This window comes from Zonotrichia albicollis, chromosome 13 (genome assembly GCF_047830755.1).
Source record: "Zonotrichia albicollis isolate bZonAlb1 chromosome 13, bZonAlb1.hap1, whole genome shotgun sequence".
NCBI classification, from domain to species: Eukaryota; Metazoa; Chordata; class Aves; order Passeriformes; family Passerellidae; genus Zonotrichia; species Zonotrichia albicollis.
In genome coordinates this window covers 7,890,598-7,912,956 of record NC_133831.1, presented here as the reverse complement: position 1 = coordinate 7,912,956, position 22,359 = coordinate 7,890,598, and the positions used below count along the sequence as shown (strand labels likewise).

The 22,359-nt window shown below is 48.6% G+C and overlaps 1 long non-coding RNA gene across 2 annotated transcripts; it reads right to left on the bottom strand.

Annotated features, from left to right (window-relative positions):
• Positions 1-1,019: 1,019 nt before the first annotated feature.
• LOC113459740 (uncharacterized) lies at positions 1,020-9,471 on the bottom strand. 2 transcript variants are annotated; one of them, XR_012582466.1, is made up of 4 exons: positions 9,342-9,471; positions 8,907-9,076; positions 4,974-6,467; positions 1,020-1,509 (listed from the first exon to the last, which is right to left on the bottom strand). It is a non-coding gene; the product is annotated as an uncharacterized LOC113459740 (long non-coding RNA). The 2 variants fall into 2 exon arrangements; XR_012582465.1 differs by having other exon boundaries at positions 1,020-6,467.
• Positions 9,472-22,359: the final 12,888 nt, after the last annotated feature.

Here is a 22,359-nt window from a genome sequence, read left to right as displayed (position 1 = left end):
GGGCCCCACCCTCAAGTTATCCCCATTGGGGTTTTCCAAGTCAATCCTTTGTATCCCACGCCCCTCTAAAACTCGATTCTCCAGAGGATCGACTCCTCCCCTGTCTCCCTCCCTCCTTATAAGCTGTTGCAGCCGCCCTGACTTTCTCTGGCCTTTGGTTCTGCTGGGACCCAGAGAACCTGGGTTCACCTCAGCTGGAGAGTGCTCTCTTCTTCTGCTGACTGCAGCCACAAGCCCAGCCACGAGTGTTTGCCTGAGGTGCTGTCCCAAACCACGGAGATCAGGATAATGCTCTCCAACTGCCAGCGGTGCTGGATAGCCAGTTGGGACGTCCGAGAGGGACAATCCTTCCCCAGCCTGACCGTGTCACAACTCTCATTTCATCTGCTTCCAGCCAGCTCCTGCCATGTGCAAAGCTGAGCCAAAGAGAGATTTTGGCCTCTGTTGGCAGGCTATGGGTTCAAGGGCTGCCTGTGTTCAGCCTGGTATGGTCCCACATGCAGCCAATTCCTCAGAGAGTCCACTGATGAGGCGATAATCCCCCACGACTAAACCTACCATGTCTAGAAGAACAAAATGCTTCCTACAAGTAGTAAGGAAAGGAGGAAACCCTGCAAAAATTCCATAAGAAAAGCTTAGGGGACAAAAGGCCCAAGAAAGAAAACCATGTCTAGTATGTGGAGCTGCTTGGCCAAGTCGAAAAGCAGGGCACATGTTTTTCCTCTCTGGATGATCACACTTCATGGTTAATGAATTTACTTTCCCCACAAAAGTCCTCAAAATAAACTGGGAAAAGGGAACACAGAGCACAATGACACAGGTGTGAGTACAGGATGGCACGTGGATTGACACCACAGTGCCGCTGGTCCAGCACAGAGAACCCAGCATGTCTCCCTGCTACAAACACAACACTTAGCACAAAGGTCAAGTAAAATCAGACAGAAAAAAAGGTACTGAAAGTAATGAGCAGGATGTAATTAAACCACAACCAAGTTTAATTAAAATGTAGTAAACAGGGATCAAATACAGTCTAATGAAACTGGGACATCACACATGCCCACGAGAAAAAAATGCGAGTTGAGAGACAGGGCAGAAAACCCCCCACCACCTTTCCTGTGTTGTGCTTAGATGAAGAGGACAGACTGGTCAGAAAATCACATTTCCAAGCAGAACTCCCTTCCTGGAGAACAGAAGTCAGTCACTTGCTTAAAAAGAATTTCTGAGACCTGTTCCCAAGTCTGCCATATTTTGGGGGACCTCTCCTTCATGGGACAAGCACTGGTTTCCAGACCAGGAGATTCCCTGAGCAGGTCCTCGCATGGACAGACACAATGCCATTGTTACAGAGGAGCAGAGGGAGTTTCTCTGCATCTCCCAGCAGGTGCCTCTTGAAGCACAGCACAGGGTCCTCTCTACATTACAAAGGTCTGGGCACAGGACCCTCACCCAGGGCAGATGCTCCTCCCCATTGATAGTGAAGGTCAGGCTTTTGGCTTCAGTTCTATGTGGCTGCAGGAGATGCACAGAAATAATTTCAGCTGGCACTAACCCACTTCCCACCAGGCAAGCAATGCACCAAAACACCCACTGTGTTTTCCCTGGCGGGTGCTGCTGTACCCCACAACAAAGCCTCCCTTCACCCCTCTCCATCCCAGTTCATTTAGGGCCATTCACAAGAGGAATCTGCTTCAAAGAGACACAGCTTTCCAGAATAGCACTTTAAAATCATTTCACTTAATTGAATCATGCAGTACAGCAGGTAAACAATGAGGCACCAGATGAGACATGGCAAATCCCCTGGCTGCAGTGATATGAGACATATGCAACAAGCAGAAGCACAGCATGAAAACAGTACAAAAGCAAGAAGGCAAAAATAAATCAACACCACCATCAGTAAAGATTATTTCCAAGGACATTTTAAAAGGAAGTGCTTATTGGCACAGAAAACTGACTTCCCTTGCTCCAATTCAGCCACTAAAAGGCTGGGGAAGGCCAGGTCACAGTTCCACTACAGAGGTCTCAGGGCAGAACAACTGGGCTTCTCTGGGATGACAGCTCCAACCACTCCCTTAGCATAAAATAGCTTAATGCACCCCAGGGAATTACCCAGGATCATCTCATTTTACAGAATACAGGAGGAAATAAGGACTGCTGACTTGCTGGCACAGAAACTGCTTCATCTAAGCCCCTGTCCTTGGAAAGCCCCAGCTCAGCTGTAGCACATATCAAACACTTCCAGTTGGCCTCCTAATGTTGCCCTGTCTTTATAGTGATTTAGACAGGCTAAACTATCATCCTCATTTTTCTGCTCTGCTCTATTAAACAGCAACTACTGCCTCACAGACCATCTCATGCCAAGCCCTCTGACATTTTGCTTACAAATTAAAAAACAGTCTCATGTCTAAAACCACCCTCACTTACTTTAGAAAGTGACTCAGGAAGGGTGGAGAGGGCATTCAGGATTGCTCAGCCACAGTGACCTGCTCTCCCACCTGCAGACCCATTTCCAGATGGGTCTCATCAAATTCCAACAAGTTTTTTTGTGTGCCCCTTCTTGGTGCACAGCACCTTCATGAGCAGACCCTGGGATGCAGACAAAAGTTGCCAAAAGCAGGTGGAAGGAGGTGGAGAAGAAAGAGCAGAGCTGCTGGCTCTGCTTGGAGGTCCCTGTTATCTTCTGCCAAATTAGATTAGGGTTTAATTACAACCTAAAGGGGAAATCTAATTTTTAGGCTAGAACAATGCATATGTTTTTCAATAACAGAGAAATAAGCACATTCCAGTGAACTCTGTGAGGAATTAATTTCCTCTGGGGCCACTTGTTGGCCATTTGCCTGTTTCTCTGTATTCCTGTTTTTTTTAGAACCAGTTTAGGCTTTTGGAAATGGGAATGCTGAATCAGTGTTCAGCTTTTAATCAGCCCATCTCCCCCTCAATTGGCTTTGCTGGACCTGAGCCTGCAGGCACTTGCTCCTCCTGATGCTGAGTCACCTGAGTCTGAGGAGCTGGTGGCAGTGAGGGTCCCAAGCATGTGGCACGAGAGCAGCCTCTGCTCCAGAGGGCTTGGCATGGCCCCACTGCTGCCTCTTTCCTGCTGAGGATGCTGTGACAGCTCCCTGTCCTGCTCTGCATGTTAATTAAGCAGGAATGTATTTTCTCTGGGTCCCTCAGCAGCCACCATGTGATTGTGCATGGCAGAGCTGGTAATGAAGATGGTCTCCAAGCTATTAACACCTCAAATTGCTCATCAAGAGCCCAGCAGAAGGGCAGCATGTCAGATATTATTTCTGGGCCACATTAAACATGTTGATATTCTTAAGTGATCAGAATAAACTAATTCAGTCTGACACCAAGGGAATCAGGTATCAAGACTGAGGAAGGTGAGCTCAGTAGAACTGAGGCATCCATACATCCAACCTTGCTGGAGCCCATCAGCAGAGCCTCTCAGCATCCATCAGACACACACATTAATTGTGGCCAGGGGAAGAAAATGGGTTTTTTTCCTACCTGGATTAGACTCTTGTGTGCTTAGATTTTTTTTCCCCCTTCCAACTGTTCGAGCCATTCTTTCTTCTTCACTCTAGTCACTGAAATATCTTCCAGAGAAATCTCTTTCCTGTAGAAGAAGTTAAGTCTTTGGGCTGTATCCTGGCCACTCAGCTTCTCTTCCTGTGGCATTACCATAATCTTGGCCTTGGTCAGTGGTGGTTCCACCTTGGAGCCACCTGGTCTTGGCTCTGTCAGACATTGGGGAAGCTTCTGGCAGCTTCTCACAGAAACCACCCTTGTAGGCCTCCCTACTACCAAAACGTTACCATGCAACCCAGTACGTGCCAGCCTCTCACTAATCTGTAATAGTGCTCAGATTTTATGATTTGGCCTGCCACTATGTTTGTGTCAGAGGGGGAGCCTGCAGAGAAATCACAGTGGGAGCTGCATTTCCTGTAATTACATTGCATCCTCACTGCTGGATAAAGTCTGCCTAAAAATGTTGTTGCAACTGCTGGTGTACTTCTATTTTTAGTGTTGCTCTTTTTTTTGTTTTTAATGACATTTGAAATTAAGTTATTTTCTCCATGGGAGCTCTGGAGGTCTACAGGTATTTTGACAACCCAGAAACATTAAATCAAAATAGTTTAAAAACTGAAGAGGATCTTTAGCCAGGCTGATGTGTAGGCTTGGATTTCTGTTTGCCCCTTTAACCCTTTCATTCCAAATTCAGTTCTGCCTCTGAGAGATGGGTCATTTGTTGTGTTTTGCATTCTCATTGGGAATTGATCCTATTTTCTTTCCTCAGGGTTTGAGCTAACCCATGAAATCGAAGGCAGTCTCATGACTTTTCTGAAAAAGATAAGCTAAACTATTTTTAAGCCATCTTTTCAAAAGTCTTTCTATAGAGAAAAGCCTTCCCTGCAGGGAAGGCAACCCAAGAAAGGAAAGGAAAGAACCCATGTGCCTGGTGTACTGTTTTTTTGCCAGGCACTTTTGAATTAATTTTGTGTAAAACTCTCTTGAAGTGGCCAGTACATCATCAGGCTTCTGATATGGAGGCACCAGGGACAGGGGCATCAAAGTAATGAAGGATGAGCACACATACTGTGCCCTGTGCCCCTGACTGGGATCTTTTTTCCTCACGTGTTTGTTCGTCTGTGGTTTTCCAGTGCCACCTCCTGCTGCCAGCACACAGTACTTTCCTCAATATGTGCTAAAAGCAGGTCCCCTCTGCAGCCTTCTCCCTTTTTATGGACAAATACACAGAATTGTCCCAGCAGCTGCAAGAAGGTAACTATCAATGTCTCCCCCTTGGAGGCAGAGATGCATTTCTTATTTGAGGTGCACTTCTTATTTGAGCATGACGGCAAAGCAGAAATGTTCCTTTAGACCCCTCAGCATGAGGCTGAAACCAAATGAGAAGCAGGGATGGGCAGACAGGGCAGGCACTGCAGAAGTGCCCAGGCACTGCTTCTACTCACTGAATGCTGGTTGCATTTTTTTCTTTTGGTGGAGACTGGTGCAGGAGCTGAGCATTTGGACAGATCCCACTTTCAGTGGCCTCTTGGAAGGCAAACCCATCTGGAGCATTAAGGAGAACCTTGCTGGTGTTCTTCTGCCTGTGCTGCCAAGGGGTGCGTGTAGAGCTGGGGATCAGCCCCAGGAGCTGTGTTCTGGCAGCTGCTTCTGCACAGGTCACTGATCCCGCAGGCACTCTGAGACTTGTGACAAAGAGAGAATGTTTACTCTGGTTTCAGAGGCACAGATGGAGCTGTTTCGGGGTGCATTCAGTGGTGAGGCTGGTGTGACCGTCCTCCTATCCCTGCAGGACAGACAGCCAGACCCTGGTGCTAAGAAACCACACCCCACTGAGCAAATTAAAAGGCACAACTATATGTTAACAGAGGACCCTAAAAAGAAAGCCTGGAAAGTGTTCCAGGAACCATATATAAGAGACCAGAAAAATTAGTTACATGAACAAGACGTAGTATTTGTGAAAGGAAATCAGGCATACATATGTGGTGGGTGTCATTGTGAGATACAGATATCCTGAAGCATCTTTAGAAGAGGCTGTGATGGAAAAGGTGAGGAAATACCAACACCTTCAAAAACAAATCCACGAACTAACAAACGCAGCCACACATTGTGCTTACAGATTAAAAAACAGTCTCATCTCTAAAAACACCCTCGCTTAGTTTGCAAAGTGGCTCAGGAAGGGCGAGGAGGGCGTTTACAATGGCTCAGCCGCAGGGACCCGCTCTGCCACCGCAGCCCCAGAACAGAGCGGGCTGTGCAAAGCTGGGGGGTCCCACACCGCACATGCCGTGCCCCGAACTCTGCCTGCACAGCAAGCCGGGCAGGGCAGGGCAAGACAGAGCATGGCAGGGCAGAGCAGGGCGGGCGAAGGTGCGCCGGGCCCCTGAGGGGAAGCGCCGCGGCCGCAGGCAGGCCGCCCGCTGGGCTGCAGTGGCGGCGCTCGGCCACACGGGCGCGCCCTCAGGCCGGGCTGGCGCCGCGAGCGCTCCGCTCTGAGGGCAGCGGGCGAGAGCGGCCCGGGCCGGGCCGGGCAGGACAGGGCAGGGCAGGGCCGGGCACCGCCGACAGCACACGGGCCAAAGCCTCGGCCGGCTCACCTCGCCACAGAAACAGCCGAGCTTGCTCGTTTGAACACAAGAACACGCAGCACATGGGCTCTCGCCATCAGCCACGCTTGCCAGGATGCAAGCGAGACTGACTTACCTTCGCCCAGGGAAAGGGATTTCTGTGGAAGGCATTTGCACAGTGGGAGAAATGAACGCACGCAGATGAACAGCACTTGCATTATCTGTGTATTTATCGTCTCTCTCCCCACGGCGCTGTGACACAGCAGATGTTTCTTCACCTCTGGAGCGAGTCCAGAGGAGGACACCGAGTTGATCAAAAGGATGGAGCAATTCTCCCATGAGGAAACGTTGAGAGAATTGGGATTGTTGAGCCTGGAAAAGAGAAGGCTTTGGGGTGACCTAATTTTCAGCAGCTTTCCAGTATCTGAAGGGAATTAACAGGAAAGATGGGACACGACTATTTACAGGAGCATGTAGTGACAGGGTAAGGGGGGGAGGCTTCAAACTGAAAGGAAGTAGATTTAGATATTAGGAAAAAATTCTTCCCTGTCAGGGTGGTGAAGCACTGGCACAGGCTTGCCCAGGGAAGTTGTGCATGTCCCATTTGTTTCTAGGATGTCCTGTGACCTCCTAGGGCTGGTTTTAAAAGGAACTTCCTCAGAAACAAGAGATGTCTTGCACTTCATAGGAAAACACTCCAGGCCAAGGCTGGGACTACAGGGAGGAAGGCAAAGAACAGAGAGCATCTCCTCTGCCTGCAGAGAGGACCCATCCCATAAGAGGGGCTAAAGGGCTGTGGAAATACTTCCACCAGCACTGTGGAGCTGAGACTAAGCCTCCTGACAGAAGCAGGTCAGCCTGGAGCTGGAGGGACTGACAACACACTGTCAAACCCTCTGTGTTGCTCTCAGCCAACCCAGCCACACGAGACAAAATGCATCCAGGAATTAATGTGGGAATTTAATGGGAGCACAGGTGGATTGACACCAGCGAGAAAGGAATCTTTCCTACGAGGGCCAGGATAGCCCTATGACACCGACTGTTGCCAACCTCTGAGATGTTACCAAAAAACCCAAAAAGTCTCAGCCTGTGTGATGGTTTCTGAGCCTGCTCAGGACACAGCTTTACACCACTTCCCACATCCACCTCCCAAAATAGAGCAGATAGAAATCACACTGCTTCTGCAAGCCTCATGTGAAGAGTCACATGGGATGACACGACCCTGCCAGCTCAGGCTGTGTAAGAGCCACCAACATCAGGACAGGGAGGTAATGACAGTGCCTGAGGTCCCTGCCAGCACTGAGGACATGCACCACAAGCCACCAACCCCCTTCCAAATTAAATCCAAGAGTTTGATGGAACGTCCTGATTTGGAAAGGACCCACAAGGATCATCAAGGCCAACTCCTGGACAGTCAACAGTGTCGATACTGCTTCCCTAGAGCAGGCCCCCAGGGACCACCCATTAGGCTCAGCCAGGGTACTGTGTGAAAACCAGCCTCCCAACAGAGCACCAACTCTTTCCAGGGGATCCCAGGACAAAGCACCAGAGACCACACACCCAGGAGGTATTTAAATGGCCTTACATGATGCACTTTGAATTGCTCCTTCAGGCAACCAGATGCAGATTAAAAGGGCACTTTGGAGCAAGCCATGGACAAGTCAAGGATGTTTGCAAGATTTGATTTTTGAGTTCACTGAGAATCCTCAGCTCCTGCTGAAACCCACAGACCACAACTGTACCATTAATCTCAAAAAGAAAAGTCAGGGAAGGGTCTGAGGCCCCTCAGGCTTCATCCAACATGGCTCATGCCTCTCCCAGAGTATTCCTATGGGATGTAGCTCATCCAGTTTTTCGGGGTGCAGGTGCTAAAGCTCCTCAGCCACTTGCTCCAAGGTGAGGTGGACCAGGGCCAGCCACAATCAGCACTGCAGGCTGGCACAGCAGGTCCTTGTACAGATCATCCTTAGGCAGCCAAACTTCCCTCTCTGGACAAAAAATGACCCTGGAAGTAGTCTCCACTGACTTTATTGTGGTTATTCTGACTTGCACTGATTGTACAGATGACAGAAGCCATTAAATCTTCTCCTTCCTCACACTTTGCACAGCAGCCAGGGGATTTATAAGCATCAGGTGAGCTCCTGGTTCTCTAGGAGACAGAAAAATACTTCTCAATCAGACTGGAGCCAAAGGTCCTTGTGAAGAAATCAGTAGCTCTAACAGAAATACAATTTGTAGTCTTTGTTCAAAATTAAACAAGCCCCAACAGCTGTAATTTGGAGGTGCTATTTAAAGAAATCTGCACCCACTACAATCTTAGCAGCTACTTCAAAAATCAGCTCTACAAACAGATGACTATTGACTCCTGTAATGGAGAGCAAAGGAGACGAGATGTGTTCCAGCTGTCTTCGTGGCCAGGATCTGGATAGTCACCATTTTAAGGTGTCTTCATAGGGGCAAGTGCTGAGAGCTTGAAAACACACAGAGTATGGCTGCAAGGGTTAACAATATTAGGAAACAGTGGGAAACCAAAGACCTGGTTGAGCATAACCCCCTGAGAGCAGCAGCCTGCTTGCTCCTGGTTGGATCTGACAGGCAAGCAGAAGGCTTCCAGCCATGGAAAAAGAGAGATTCTCAATCTGTCCTCTTAGGGCAGAGGCTGCAGGAGAGGGAAGTTGCATCTCAAAAGCTGAACCCTGAGGACAAGCTCACAGCATGGCTGGCAGGTTCCCTGCTGTCCTTCCATGGGGGCAAGAGCAGCGTGAGAAAAGGAGGGAGGTGAAATGATAGAGCACGTCCTGAAGTCCTCACCTAAGAGGAAACGTTCCCGCTCATCTGAACCATTTCTGCTGGCCCCCAGCAGGTGTCTCCACCGGCCTGCGATGGTGAGGCACATCCCGGGCAGGCAGAGAAGCCCCAGCCCAGCCTCCAGGTGGGATTCTGCAGCAGGTCACCGTGGGGCACGGAAGGAGAAGGTAAAGCTACAACGATAATGAGCACAAAATGAAAAGCAAACAAAAGAGCGCTCCAGTTTAATACACTTCCTAGGGTCAAATCCCAAAACAAATCAGACACTGAAGCTCCACCCTGCTGAGTATGCCGGCATTGCCATCCATCTCCTGCCCAGAAGTGCAGGCATCCTCAGCCTGGCAGAAATTAGATTAAGGGTGTGTGTGTGGGGGGGCTTTTACCGCATGTAAAAGCCGAGTTAACATTGCTCCCGAGTTACTGTTAAAGGTCACTCACATGGTACATCAGAATTCCTCCCTGCTTTATCTAGAGCGAGGCAGGCATACTCCCAGGATGTGCTCACAGTCCAATGGTCCCACGAGCTCCTGGAGAGGAGAAAAGAGATGACCAGACAGGACTGACCAGGTCCAAGTGACACTGGGGACAGCTGGGGACAAGTGGGTGGTGACAGAGGCCAGCAAGGCAGGAAAGAGGTGACAGTTACCAGTGAGGGGGAACATGCAAAGCAAGCCCCCAGCTGGGAAGGTTTCCTGTGGAGGAGAAGGATGACTCTCCTGAGGGCAGAGCCACTGAAAAGGCAGTTTTGAGTCAGGCACTGTAGAAAATGCATGGCATGGCAGCTGGGCCCAGAGCACCCCTGGGGTGCCCGACCCCTCGGGACTCCTGCCTCCCTCTGCTACATGAAGCACACAGTGGAGAGGAAATCAGTCCTTGCTCTATCTAATTCTGGGATGGGCATTTCTGTGGCTGCCCTGCTCTCTGCTGAACCCCATTCAACCTGAAGCCCTCTTTGCTCTGCTCCTGGCTGCCTCCCTGTCACAGTCAGGGGCATACAGATGAATGGTGACACATCTCTAACATCCCAAAGTCCTCACACCTTAATCCAGCTGCTGCTGGTTCTGAGTTGGCAAAGACAATTAACAGTAATCTGTCAGAGTTCAAGGAGTATCTGGATGATGCTCCTCACCACAAGATTTACTTTTAGGTCATGCTTCCTGTCTAGGAACCACACTGGGCTAGAAGGAATCAGCACAAAAATCCCCAGTGCAGACTTACACTAAAAAACATGGAAAGATTTGGCACCTGGATTCAAATTTACCACAAGGGACTTGAACCTCTTCTAAGAGTTTAAAGATTTCTCAGCTACCCTGTGAAGACAGGGATACACCAGAAAAGAACACAGCCATACTAGAAATGGCAATTTTTGGCAGAGCTGTGCCAGGGGTTCAGATGGATTTTCTCTTGGGAAAGCTGTTTAAAGCACAGCTTGCAGGAAGCTGGCTGAGGCAGAGAGATGGAAGCATGGTGACTATTACTATGCTGAAGGTACAAAAGAAGTCCACAGCCACGCTAAACACAGGAAACCATCACCACCCATCTTTGTCCCAACAAAGCATCACTGTCCCACATCTCATGTCCAGCTTTGTAACTCTACTACAGATTGTAACTCTACTACAGATACTCACAACCCTCTCCATGGTGAGCATCTTACTTTTCATTCTGTTTGAACGAAGCAAGTAGCAAATCTCCAAGTCTCTTTTTTGCTTCAGCTCCCCAGTGCCTCTGCCCCTGAGTACAGAGACTCTCTGCAAGCTGTTCATGGCAGTCACATGTCCACCCCAGAGGTGATCCCTGCCCAGCACCCAGCACTTGCTCCAAGAGCCTCCAACTCTGAGAAACAGGAAACAACTTCTCTCTTACACCAAGCAAGCCACTGCTCTGCTGCTGCCAAACCTCCTGCAGCTGAGGGACACACCAGGAGAGTCTTCCCTTCACAACTCAGCTTTTCTAAGTTATCCAGGGGATTTGAGCAAGGAAATAGCACCTTGTGAGGCTACCAAAGCCCAAAACATAGGGGTCTAAGGACCTGAGAGCACCAGGGGCAAGAAGGGGGTGGGCACTACTGTCCCTCATCTGAGGCTCCCCAGCACCAGGGTCATGGGGGATAAATGCATTTCTGATGGATGTTCCCAATGTTCCTGCTGCCTCTCCCTGCCAGGGGCTGACAGAGCACTGCTGTCAGATTTCTGCCTTGCACTCTTTTTCATTGTCTGCATTTTCCATTTCTTCCTTGTTATAAAAACAACAAAGCAAAATCCCATCAACTATAACACAGAATTGGTTTTTCTGGTCAGCACCAAGGTTGGGATCTGGCTTGCAGGGTCCCTGCAGTGACACCTGCCTGGGGACATGCAATGAGAGATGACAGAAACAGAAGAAATCACTAATGCTGTAGGAAGAACCACTTGGGAGGAGAAAGGCCCCTGTTCACAAATTTTGGCCAAGAAAATCCTGAATGGGAAGAATAGTTTCCTACATGTTTAGCTCAACAAATCCTTTTCTCAAACAATCTACTGGCAATTCATTACCCTGGATCTGTAGCCAAGATGTTCCCGCTGACCACAGATGTCAGATCAACACACAAAGGTGGTTTGACATGTGCCACAGAGGTGCAGAGCTCCCTGCTGATCCCTCCTGGCACATGGACTGCTCATGTGTGTGTGCCTGTTAGCTCTGTCCCAGAGAGGGAACTTATCTTGCACAGAGGGGACAAAGAGGTGATGCAGGAACAGCAATGATCAATGCAGATGACAAGGCATGGGTCCTGAATAAAGGATGAAAGCTCTAGAGAAAAGCTACATTTGGGGATGAGCCTTTTGCAGCCTCTGTCACAGGTCTCTAAGAATATTCTTTGTATTGAATACCTTCCTTTTGAGGGGAAACCCAAAGAAAGCTGAGGAGATGGTTACTGGCCTTAGAAAGGGGACAAATCAGTCTTTCAAGAAGAAACCTTGAAGGTAAAAAATAGGGCAAAATGTTTGAATTGGACTCCAGATTTAGTATTTCCTGTGGGGAGACTCTAAAGATCCATTCCAATGCTACAGAAAACCTCTTGGTGCAAAGGCTTAAGTCAGTTTTGAGCTATTAAAGATCCAAGGGGTGAAGAGAGCCTGTTCTGAGTCTGTCTCTAACCCTGTAGACAAAGAGTAACCACAGGAGACTCATGGCTCCACAGTGCCAGAGAATATGCATGGATTGAGCATGTCCAACCACACAGCAACAGCTGGACTCTGCTGCTTCTACCGCTGAGAAGCAGCAGGGACTAGAGAGTGAGGAGGAAAAAATGGCTTGAACTGCTGGAAGAAAGTAGAATCTAAGCACATCAGTCTAATCCAGGTAGGGAAAAACCCCATTTTTTTTTCCCCTGGCCAAAATTAATGTGTGTGTCTGATGGATGCTGAGAGGCTCTGCTGATGGGCTCCAGCAAGGTTGGATGTATGGATGCCTCAATTCTACTGAGCTCACCTTCCTCAGTCTTGATACCTGATTCCCTTGCTGTCAGAATGAATTTGTTTATTCTGATCACTTAAGAATATCAACATGTTTAATGTGGCCCAGAAATAATATCTGACATGCTGCCCTTCTGCTGGGCTCTTGATGAGCAATTTGAGGTGTTAATAGCTTGGAGACCATCTTCATTACCAGCTCTGCCATGCACAATCACATGGTGGCTGCTGAGGGACCCAGAGAAAATACATTCCTGCTTAATTAACATGCAGAGCAGGACAGGGAGCTGTCACAGCATCCTCAGCAGGAAAGAGGCAGCAGTGGGGCCATGCCAAGCCCTCTGGAGCAGAGGCTGCTCTCGTGCCACATGCTTGGGACCCTCACTGCCACCAGCTCCTCAGACTCAGGTGACTCAGCATCAGGAGGAGCAAGTGCCTGCAGGCTCAGGTCCAGCAAAGCCAATTGAGGGGGAGATGGGCTGATTAAAAGCTGAACACTGATTCAGCATTCCCATTTCCAAAAGCCTAAATTGGTTCTAAAAAAACAGGAATACAGAAAAACAGGCAAATGGCCAACAAGTGGCCCCAGAGGAAATTAATTCCTCACAGAGTTCACTGGAATGTGCTTATTTCTCTTGAATATGTTATTGAAAAACATATGCATTGTTCTAGCCTAAAAATTAGATTTCCCCTTTAGGTTGTAATTAAACTCTAATCTAATTTGGCAGAAGATAACAGGGACCTCCAAGCAGAGCCAGCAGCTCTGCTCTTTCTTCTCCACCTCCCTCTACCTGCTTTTGGCAACTTTTGTCTGCATCCCAGGGTCTGCTCATGAAGGTGCTGTGCACCAAGAAGGGGCACACAAAAAAACTTGTTAGAATTTGATGAGACCCAGCTGGAAATGGGCTGACCCAGTGCCCAGGGCTTCTCTCCTAAGCCCCCCTCAGAGTCACAGTTGGTTTACAGCTCCCAGGAGGCTGTGTCCTCTGAACAACACTGCTCCTGGATGAGCTCAATTCCTCCTAACAGCAGCACTTTGATGCGCAATGGTTAACTTGGTTTGGTTTCCTGGGGCATTATGGAAAAATCATTTGCATCTGTCATAAAAACTGCCCAGCTCAGACTTCTGCACACTGCAGAGAGGTCAGAAAGGAGGAACTGTGTTCCTCCAGAAATGTGTTTATACATGTGCCCCAGTATGAGTGCAGGATTGTTCCTGGGTTTGGGAAGCACAGCCCAGCCCTGGGTGACCCTGCTTCCAGGGCTGTTCAGATGGTGCTCCCCCCAGCAGCTGCAGCTCTCCCTAAAGCTGTAGAACCTGCTGATCTCTGCCAAACACCAAAGAACTGCTCTCTAAAGGTGAGTGTGGTTGAACAGGCCAAAATTCAATTCACCAAGGTGGCCTTTGCCTCAGGCCACAGATGTCTAAGAAAGCAGCTTTCCTTCCCAGGGCAAGTATGGAGGCTACACCAACACCAAACTGGTAGAGATCACCTATTCCCTGAGCTTCCAGCCTGATCACAGATGGCCAGTGTTATTTCCACAAGGAAAACTCAAAACCAATTTTTCAAATCCCAGGCAGACAGCCTTGGTCTTTGTGAAGTATAGGAAGTACAGGACACCAGGAAGAAGAGCTTTAAGCAGAGCACAAAGGTGCACATACCTGATGGTGTCTGGCTGTCTGTCTGGAATGACCAGTGGTACTGGGCAGGAATTGGGCTGCAGTTGGTCATCTCCATATACAGCACTTGTTCAGTATCATTCATGTTTCAGCCAAAGTCCATGGCCTGGGTCTGGAGATTTGGGATGTAGACTTCTCCCTGAACAGTGACCTGCTCCTCTTGAGGATGCTCCATGAAGCACATCCCAGAGAACCCTCTTGGCCACCCAGCTATTCAGATTGTTCTCATAAACTGGGTTAAACTGGATGCAGAGATGAAGTTCCTGCCCTACATTGAGCGCCATGGCCTGCAAGGAGATGTGAAGCCTTAATCACCTTTGTGATCAAGTCCCAAGGTCTCACAGCAGGAAACAGTAAATATTCAAAGTGTGACCCCAGCGTGGGCTTCTCAGTTCACCCTCATGTCTTTACAGTGAGGATCTGTCTGCAGGCACCACACTCTGGTCTGAGATTCTCTCAAGTTCATGTTTCTGTGCTTGGCAGCAACACAAGGGGATGGCTGCTGGAGAGCTGGGATGCTGTCCAGGAGACATGCCACTGCATGGCTTGCCTCAATCTGCTATACTGCTCCCTTCTCCTCATGTCTTAGAGCCAGCATGGATCTTCCCAATTCAGATTCCTTCAGCAGCTCTGCTGATTTGGTTCAGGCCAATCCACTGCTGACACTACAGAATAAACTTCTCAACTTGTGGGCCTTCCAAAAGAAAAGCCTCACCACATCCCTCCTCTTCAAACCCCAAAGTGGGTCCACAGATGCTCACCTTGGAATCTGCAGCGAGGGGCTGCTGGTCCACATTGCAGAGATGAAGAGCCAGGGCAGCACTTGGTTGCTACAGAAATAGGAGACAAGGAAAAATAATCTCAAGTAACCATAGATTTCCTTCCCCTTCCAAAGCATTTCAACCCCCGAAGCACATACAAGTCTGACTGACGTGTCAGTAACATTTTCAGTGTGGATCCTGCCTGGATTTGCATGCCTGGCTTCTCCCATGCTTTTGTTATTGTTACCTTCATTCCACAATAAGTGCAGAACCACCAGGGCACTTTTAAGGCTTCCCTCTCTTGATGCCCAGACACAGTAAGTGACCCTGTGAAACACTGGGGGGACCTTTCTGACAGCTGCTTCTCCTCTGGGAAGAGACAGACTTCTTGCTCACTCTAATGCTTTCAGTTCCCTTGGGCAGAGTGCTTGGCATGAGATGATCTGGAAGGCAGTAGCTGTTAGATAGAGCAGAGCAGAAAAATGAGGATGATAGTTTAGCCTGTCTAAATGGCTATGAAGACACTGAAGGGCAGCATTAGGAAGCCAACTGGAAGTTACTGAGATGTGCAACAGCTGAGCTGGGGCTTTCCAAGGACAAAAGCTTAGATGAAGCAGTTCCTGTGTCATCAAGTCAGCAGTTGTGATTTCCTTGTTTCTGTAAAATGTGTTGATCTTGTAAGCATAATGCTTATAGAAATTTGTAGGAACCAATTATAAAAAAGAAGAAAAATAATTTCCATATATCAAGGTGAATAGGTGATAGAAGGGTCAGTGCTAGCAAACCCTCTCTTGGAAGTGGAGGAGAAATAATCCATGCTAAAACCTAAACAACCCAAATAGCCAGCCTGCCTTCAGGTAAGGAAGGGATCACTTGTTCCTCAGATGCCCTGTGGCCTTCTAGGGTTATAAAAGAAACCTCAGGAACCAAGATGTCTCGCACTTCACAGGAAAACGCCATGCTTAAGATGGATACTTAAGACCTTTTCCTGATTTCTCATGGTTTTGTGTTCCCAAATTCCTTTTTTTTTTTCACTCCTTGCTCTGATACAACACCACAACCCAGCTCCTCCTCAGAGCCCACAGATCTGACAGTCACCTGTGTTGCATATGCAATGCAGGGAGCTGGGCTGCTGACCAGTGTGATGACTGTGAATCTCTCTGGACCCAAGGAGAATGAAAAGCTCACACCCAGGGGTGTCAGGCTGTGACTGAAGGAGCCAGGTAGCCACAGCTGACATGGATGTCAGATGCCATTTCAGCTTTCCAGGCAAGACTTCCTCACCAGTGCTCTGATCATTCTGTTTCCCTCTCCAGCAAAACCTCTGGGCACAGAGCTGCACAGGGACAGTCCCACTGCAGGTGATTGAGCAAGTCTTCCTCAAGTTACCACTGAGGCAACCCTTTCTCAGAATACCAGTATAAGCAGGAGCTTCATGCATACCCATTTCACATTCACTTCCACTTGTGTGCCCAGTCCTGCAGCTAGGGAATGCACACCAAGGTTAGCTGGCATCTTCTCTGTAGAGCTGCATTTCCCCTGGGAAGAAAGCCACAGAGAGAACACCCATGACCCTGCTTTATCTCCACTGAGCTGCTCTCTAAGGGTGCTGCCAAACCTGGCTGCCCTTGGGATACCAGGGCTGGCTGAGAGACTGGGGTGAGTGGTTATGGAAATATTGGCAAGTGTCAGGTTGTCAATTATAATGATCCCTGGGAACAGTTTCCCACGTGGATGGACACCACACTGATCATTAGAGCTGGCACACTGTGTTTTCCTCCTCCAGGACTCAGGGCTAGACCAGCCCTCTGCTCATGTTTGTTTGTGGAGGAAAAGCGATGCTGTTCCCAGACACTCCCACCCTTCACAGGACTTTGGTTTTGCTCCTTGCTTCTCCTGAATAAAGCACTTGGCATTTGTTAATTTACTTCCTACCTGGCTTCTAGTCTTAAGTCTAACTTACATTCCCTGCCCTTCCTTTCTGCCTTAGCACACAACACTGGTAACCTCCTGTTTGCCCCAAAGGAGCACTATTTCCGTCAGCCTGTATTTTGGGATCAGCACTGGGTTTTGGTAGCTATGGAAACACAAAAAAGCCTTAGCAACTGATGGTGACCAGCAAGGAAAGCAACTGGTGCTGCCATGGAAACCTGTGGCCTTAAAACAGCTTCTTGAAGTCACTTGCTCTTTTTCCCAGGCAAACGTCAGTGGGCTGCAGAAGCAGCCCCAGTGGAGGGGAACTGACAGGGAAGGCTCTGCCCTTGGCAGGGGCCTCACCTGGGCAGTGCTGCAGAAGCCTTCCAGCACCATCTCCACAGTCTGGCCCAGCCTCAGGTCTATGTGCAGCAGCCACAGCTTAAACATGGGGTTCGCAAGGTCTGGGGCTCTGGGAAGCTTCCACTCTTGGTGCCACTGAGGGCAGGGGGACAATGATGCTGCTGAAATATGTTGAAACCTTCTGTGGCCCAGTACAGCTGATGGATGTGTTGTCCTTTTTTTGTCTCTTGGAACTGGTAATAGAAGGGAACGAAGCTAGAAGAGAAGCAGAGATGGAAAATGTCATGGGAGCTGCTATTTCTATGTGGTCACTCAGTTTCAGCACTGTGGTGAGATTCCCTGACTGCCCACTCTGCAATAAAGCTTCTGCCCAAAAGGCTGCCCAAGCTCAAAGCTTAAACCACAGCCAGGTCTTGGCTGCCCTAGAGTTTATCACCATCCAGCAGCTGCTCTGTTTGCATAGAGCCAGGGATAGTCTTCATGAAAAGCATCTTCTCAGTTGCTGCCTCATCTCAAAGCATCACAAGCTGCTTAACACTGAGGGTTTTTCCAAGGTGCTTCCTGCAGGTCTCACTGTATCAGACACCAACCTGGCTGCAAGCAGAGGGAAGAACAGCTTCAGTGTCATCTCACCTTTCCCTTGGAGCTGCTGCCTCACATGGCTTCCTCTGAAGATGCTACTGAGGAGCTGCAGGGCATGGAGGCTCATCTGGTGATCTGAGCACCACTTGCCTCACTGGTTGTTCCATGGCACCCCCTCATCCCCTCAGCTCTTAAAGACCATCCAACCCTAATCATTCCCAACATCTCACCCTTTGCCAGAACAGTGCAGCTGGGTTGGTGCTTTACCAAGAGAAATGAACTGTGGGAACACAGGGTCAACAGAAGTTTCCCCAGAATGAAGACAGCAGAAAGACCAGTCTGGCTACTGAGGGAATGGAGTGACAACAAGAAATTAATAACTCCAGCTAGACAGAACACAAAATGAATGTTCAATGGAAATTGATTCCTTCATGTAAAGAAACCTTAACTGCAGGCTAGTCTGGAGCTGTTATTTTACTCTCCATAAATCTGAGCATGACCAGGAAACAAATTGTTCCTGGAGCAGTTACTGGTTTTTTGAAAGGCAGAGAAAATGTGGCAGCAGAAGTGATGCTATAGAAGAAAGTTGCTCTGGAAAACTGTTAAGAACTGATGTGTATCAGCTTAGTATAAAATGGTTTATGTTAGAGACAGCAATGGATGAAAGCTTGGAGGAGCTCTGGGTAGGTGCAGAATTTGTGGCTCTGGGAACACCCAATGTTCCCTGGGTCCCATTTCACCCAGTAGTAGCTCTTGCAGCTGACAGCCCTGACAACAGCCCTAAACCAAGCAGAGGAGCACAGATGGGAAGAGGCAGAGCACAATGACACCTTGCAGACTGATATTGCCCCCTCTCTTGTGTAACCAGCTTGTAGCTGCACAGAGCACAGGACATGCTGGACTAGGGTCTGCCTCCCTGCAATGTCCCTGTGCACGTGGATGGCTGGTTGGTATATATTTAATCCCCCCAAAATCTATCCTAAACACTAAAAGTAGGATTAACCTACTCTTTCTACCAAAAAATTTAGGTGTTGGTAGAACTGTGGACCCTCTTTGCAGTCAGGAAAAAGAACAGGCACCTCGAGAAGATTTCTCATCCCAATAACTCTTCAGCACAAATCACAGAGCACTGGGAAAAGGCTCCACCTTCTCCCAGTGACAAGAGTGTGTCTGATTTCAGACACAGGCAGTAGGATCAGTGAAGCCCCTCCTTTGAGCTCACCTCAGTGTCTCAGAGCATCCTGCCCAGCCTCAGAGAGCTTTCCCTCTCCCTTTTGGAGCTGGTCCTGCAGCCATCCTGGCTTGTCTTTGCTTTGGGCTTCTGCTGTGGAGAGATGGTGAGGCAGCAGGCAGAAGCAAAGAGGAAAGAGACACTAGGTCTGATCTGATAGCCCAGCCTGGCCAGGCAGCTGGGGATGAGCAAACCAAGGAGGATACAGGGCAAAGACAAATTCTGCTGCTCCTCCCAGACTCCCAGGCAGAGGGGAAATAAAACAGCACCATTCATTTAGTTGAGGAGCTGCCAAGAAGCTACTGCTACTGTTGTGAGATGATGCTCCATGGGGAACAGAAAAGCAAGGAATGTTATTGCAAAGAGAAATATGGTTAGACTGGTAATGTAACATTTTCCAGCCAGACACTGCTGGGACATGCTGTTTTTCTCCAATTGTTACTTGATAAAGTGAGGAAATAAATGTATTAGAACTAAAGACAATTCAGTAACAGTTGAGAAACTGGTTTCCATTTCAGTGGCTTTTGAGGGTATCTAACAACTTTCAAATGGCCACCACATGTTTCTGAGGGAATCTCTGGCTTCAGCCAAACAGAGCCAGGACCTTGTGCACTGAAGAAGCTCTAGTCTGAAGGACTAAAGCTGCTCTTTTTGCTGAGACCACAGGAGAAGCAGGAGCTGAGATATCTCCTATCTGAAGCAGGGTCCCAACATGAACTCTGGAGTAAACAGTTTGTCAGTGGCAATTGTGGTGCCACTGACCACAGCCCAGAAGTTCATATGGCTGTTCTCAATGAACAGCTTCACCTTGTCCTGGAATGTCTTTGTGTCATCCACATTTGCTGTGACAGTCAGAGACACCACAGACTTAGGGGGGACCACTCCTTTCCTGGGTTCAATCCTCCAGTGTGAGCATTTTCCAGCCTGTAGGACAAGCCAAACATGAACTTAGGATGGAAACCATGGACTTTGCTCTGTTGAGTCTAAAGACGGTCTAAAGAGAGGATAAAAATCATAAAGCCTTTATTATTCTAAATCTACTCTAAATCTACAGAGTCTGGCAACACCAACTCTCCAAGAGCTTATACAACCTGTATTTTACCCTCCTTTATCAGACTCTCGTCATTAGCCCAGTTTTGCTCAACCCAGGGGATGCTCCTCCTCAGGAGGAGGTTATTCCCCCTCCAGTCTCTCTTTGGAGTGCTTGCCAAGGGAAGCTATTTACTCTCTCCTGGCTTCCCAACAGGGGAGCTGGGTGTGCACAAAGGCACAAGGCCAGAGGAAAGCAGGACTGCTCAAATCCCAGCCCAGCAGCCACACAGCTGGAGGACACTGCTGAGAGCCTGAAGAATATAACTCTGCAAAGCCAGCTGAGCAAAACCTCAACACCAAAGTTCCTTCTCCAGGGGGCCATCAGTGCTTCTCAACAGCCCCTGAAGGATGTTTACATTTATTCCCCCAACAGCTGGGGAAGCAGCAAGCGGAAAATTCACCTCACTCCTCCTCAGCCCAGGAGGCTGAGCCTGGACTCTCACACAACACCCAATACTTTATCCACAAACTCAAGTCCACAGTGTCAGGGTTGTCAGGGTTGGCTTTAACCAGCTCCAGAAGATCAACCCACCCAACATGAAGAAGAAAAACTCCTCCCAATCTCATAGACCCCTCCCCCCCCAGTACTATTAGGCTAATGCTCTACTCACTACTGTATCCAAATTAAGGGACCAGTTTTTCATCTGTGTACATTGACATAAATGTAGAGGAACTCTGTTGTCTTGAACAGAATGAGTTCAGCTTTACAGCAGGAAGCTGAAGGCAAATGCAGCCCAGTAGATGCTGGGCACTTTGTGGCTGCAGAGTGTTTTCTGTCCCCACTGAAGATCCCTGCAGTAAATATAACTCATCTGTTCCCCAGGAGAGGAGAAATGAGACCAGGAAGGAAAAAAAAAAAAAAAAAAAAAAAGGCAAACTGCTCTATACAGTGATATCTTTCCCTTTAATAGCCACCTTCTGTTTTCATCCTGCCTCTGCCCACTTTCAATCAAAGAAATCACTCTTAAAAACACAAGAATGGCTTCTGCATTTGACCATCTGGTACATGATTTCAGCTTGTGATTTTGGAAACAAACCAGTGCTCCTTCAGGCATATCCTGGGTAACCCAGCTAACAGAGGCCTCACACCACTGCAGATCTCTCACAGGATGCTCAAAGCTGGCAGAGCCAAAGCCCTCCCACATACCAGCAAAGCTTCAGCCCCATCAGCTGCACTATTCCCATAGCTCAATATCCTGGGATCCCAGGGAGCCAATGGTCCCTCTGCAGGGACTTATTTTAAATTCCCTTGGCTCCATAAAACCTCAAGCTCTCTTCCTCCAGGATGGACCAGCAATTAGGAACTACCTCACACAGCAAATGGAGACATCACACCCATACTGCTCACTGGCTATGATTGCTGCCTGCAAAGGTTCACACCAGTTCAGCTCCAAGGAACCTGGGTTTCCATGATGGAAAGCCAGGGATACAGCAACACCTCAGGGGGCTTTCTGCAGAGCCAGGACACCAGCCCACAGCCTGCCCTGCAGGGGAGACATGGCTTGGCCATCTCCCACAGCCTGTCACTGTTTTGGAGACAGCCACACGACCAAACAAGCTCATGTGACAACAGCCAATGCTTATTGAAGGACACCCCCTTTTATAGGGGGCTCCAAATTCCCCTGCCTGAACACCTGATCGGTCGAGGTCTGAACACGCCCAGCCCACTGGCCAATTAGTCTGCATTCAGGTTTGAATGGGATTGGCCGGGATCCCCTGTTTGGGTTTGAATCCAACCCATCACTGCCCTGCCCGGGGACTCGTTCACTTCTGTTCTCGAAGGGACCAGGCTGGGAGCTGGACTCTCTTTTGGCCACTTTTACCTGTGCAGCTACAGACAGCTCACCTGCTTACCAAGAGTCATTTCAACACAGGTGTGGAGGAAAAACCAGCTGCAGAGCTTCTCCATGCCTATAAACAGTGATTGCCGCCAGCTCCAGCAGTGACTTAACAGAGAGGCAGGAGGGACACAAAAAGGACAGACACAGATTTCACAATCCCAAATGCCACAGAGGTCATCAGATGCAGACAACAGTCAGCAGCACAGTTAAAAGAAACAAAGATACAAGAGGCCTTTGAAATGAAATCAGATTAACCAGGATAAATCTTCTATTACAGAACCATATTCCTGCCTGGTGCTTTTCTTATTATTTCACTTATTCAAAAAGAAACAAGAAGCAGCTCAGCAGTGATGCAGGGAAGGGAGGAAGCAGCTCAGGAAAGGTAATGAGTTTTCTCAAAAAGTCCATGAACAGCATGAAAACACAGAGGCATCCTGGGTGTAGAATGATAATGGCCCTTCAATCAATCCACAATTGATTTCACATTTAAACTGTAGATCATCTCAGTAAAATGCCTTTTGTGAGCCTGAGATGGAGAACTG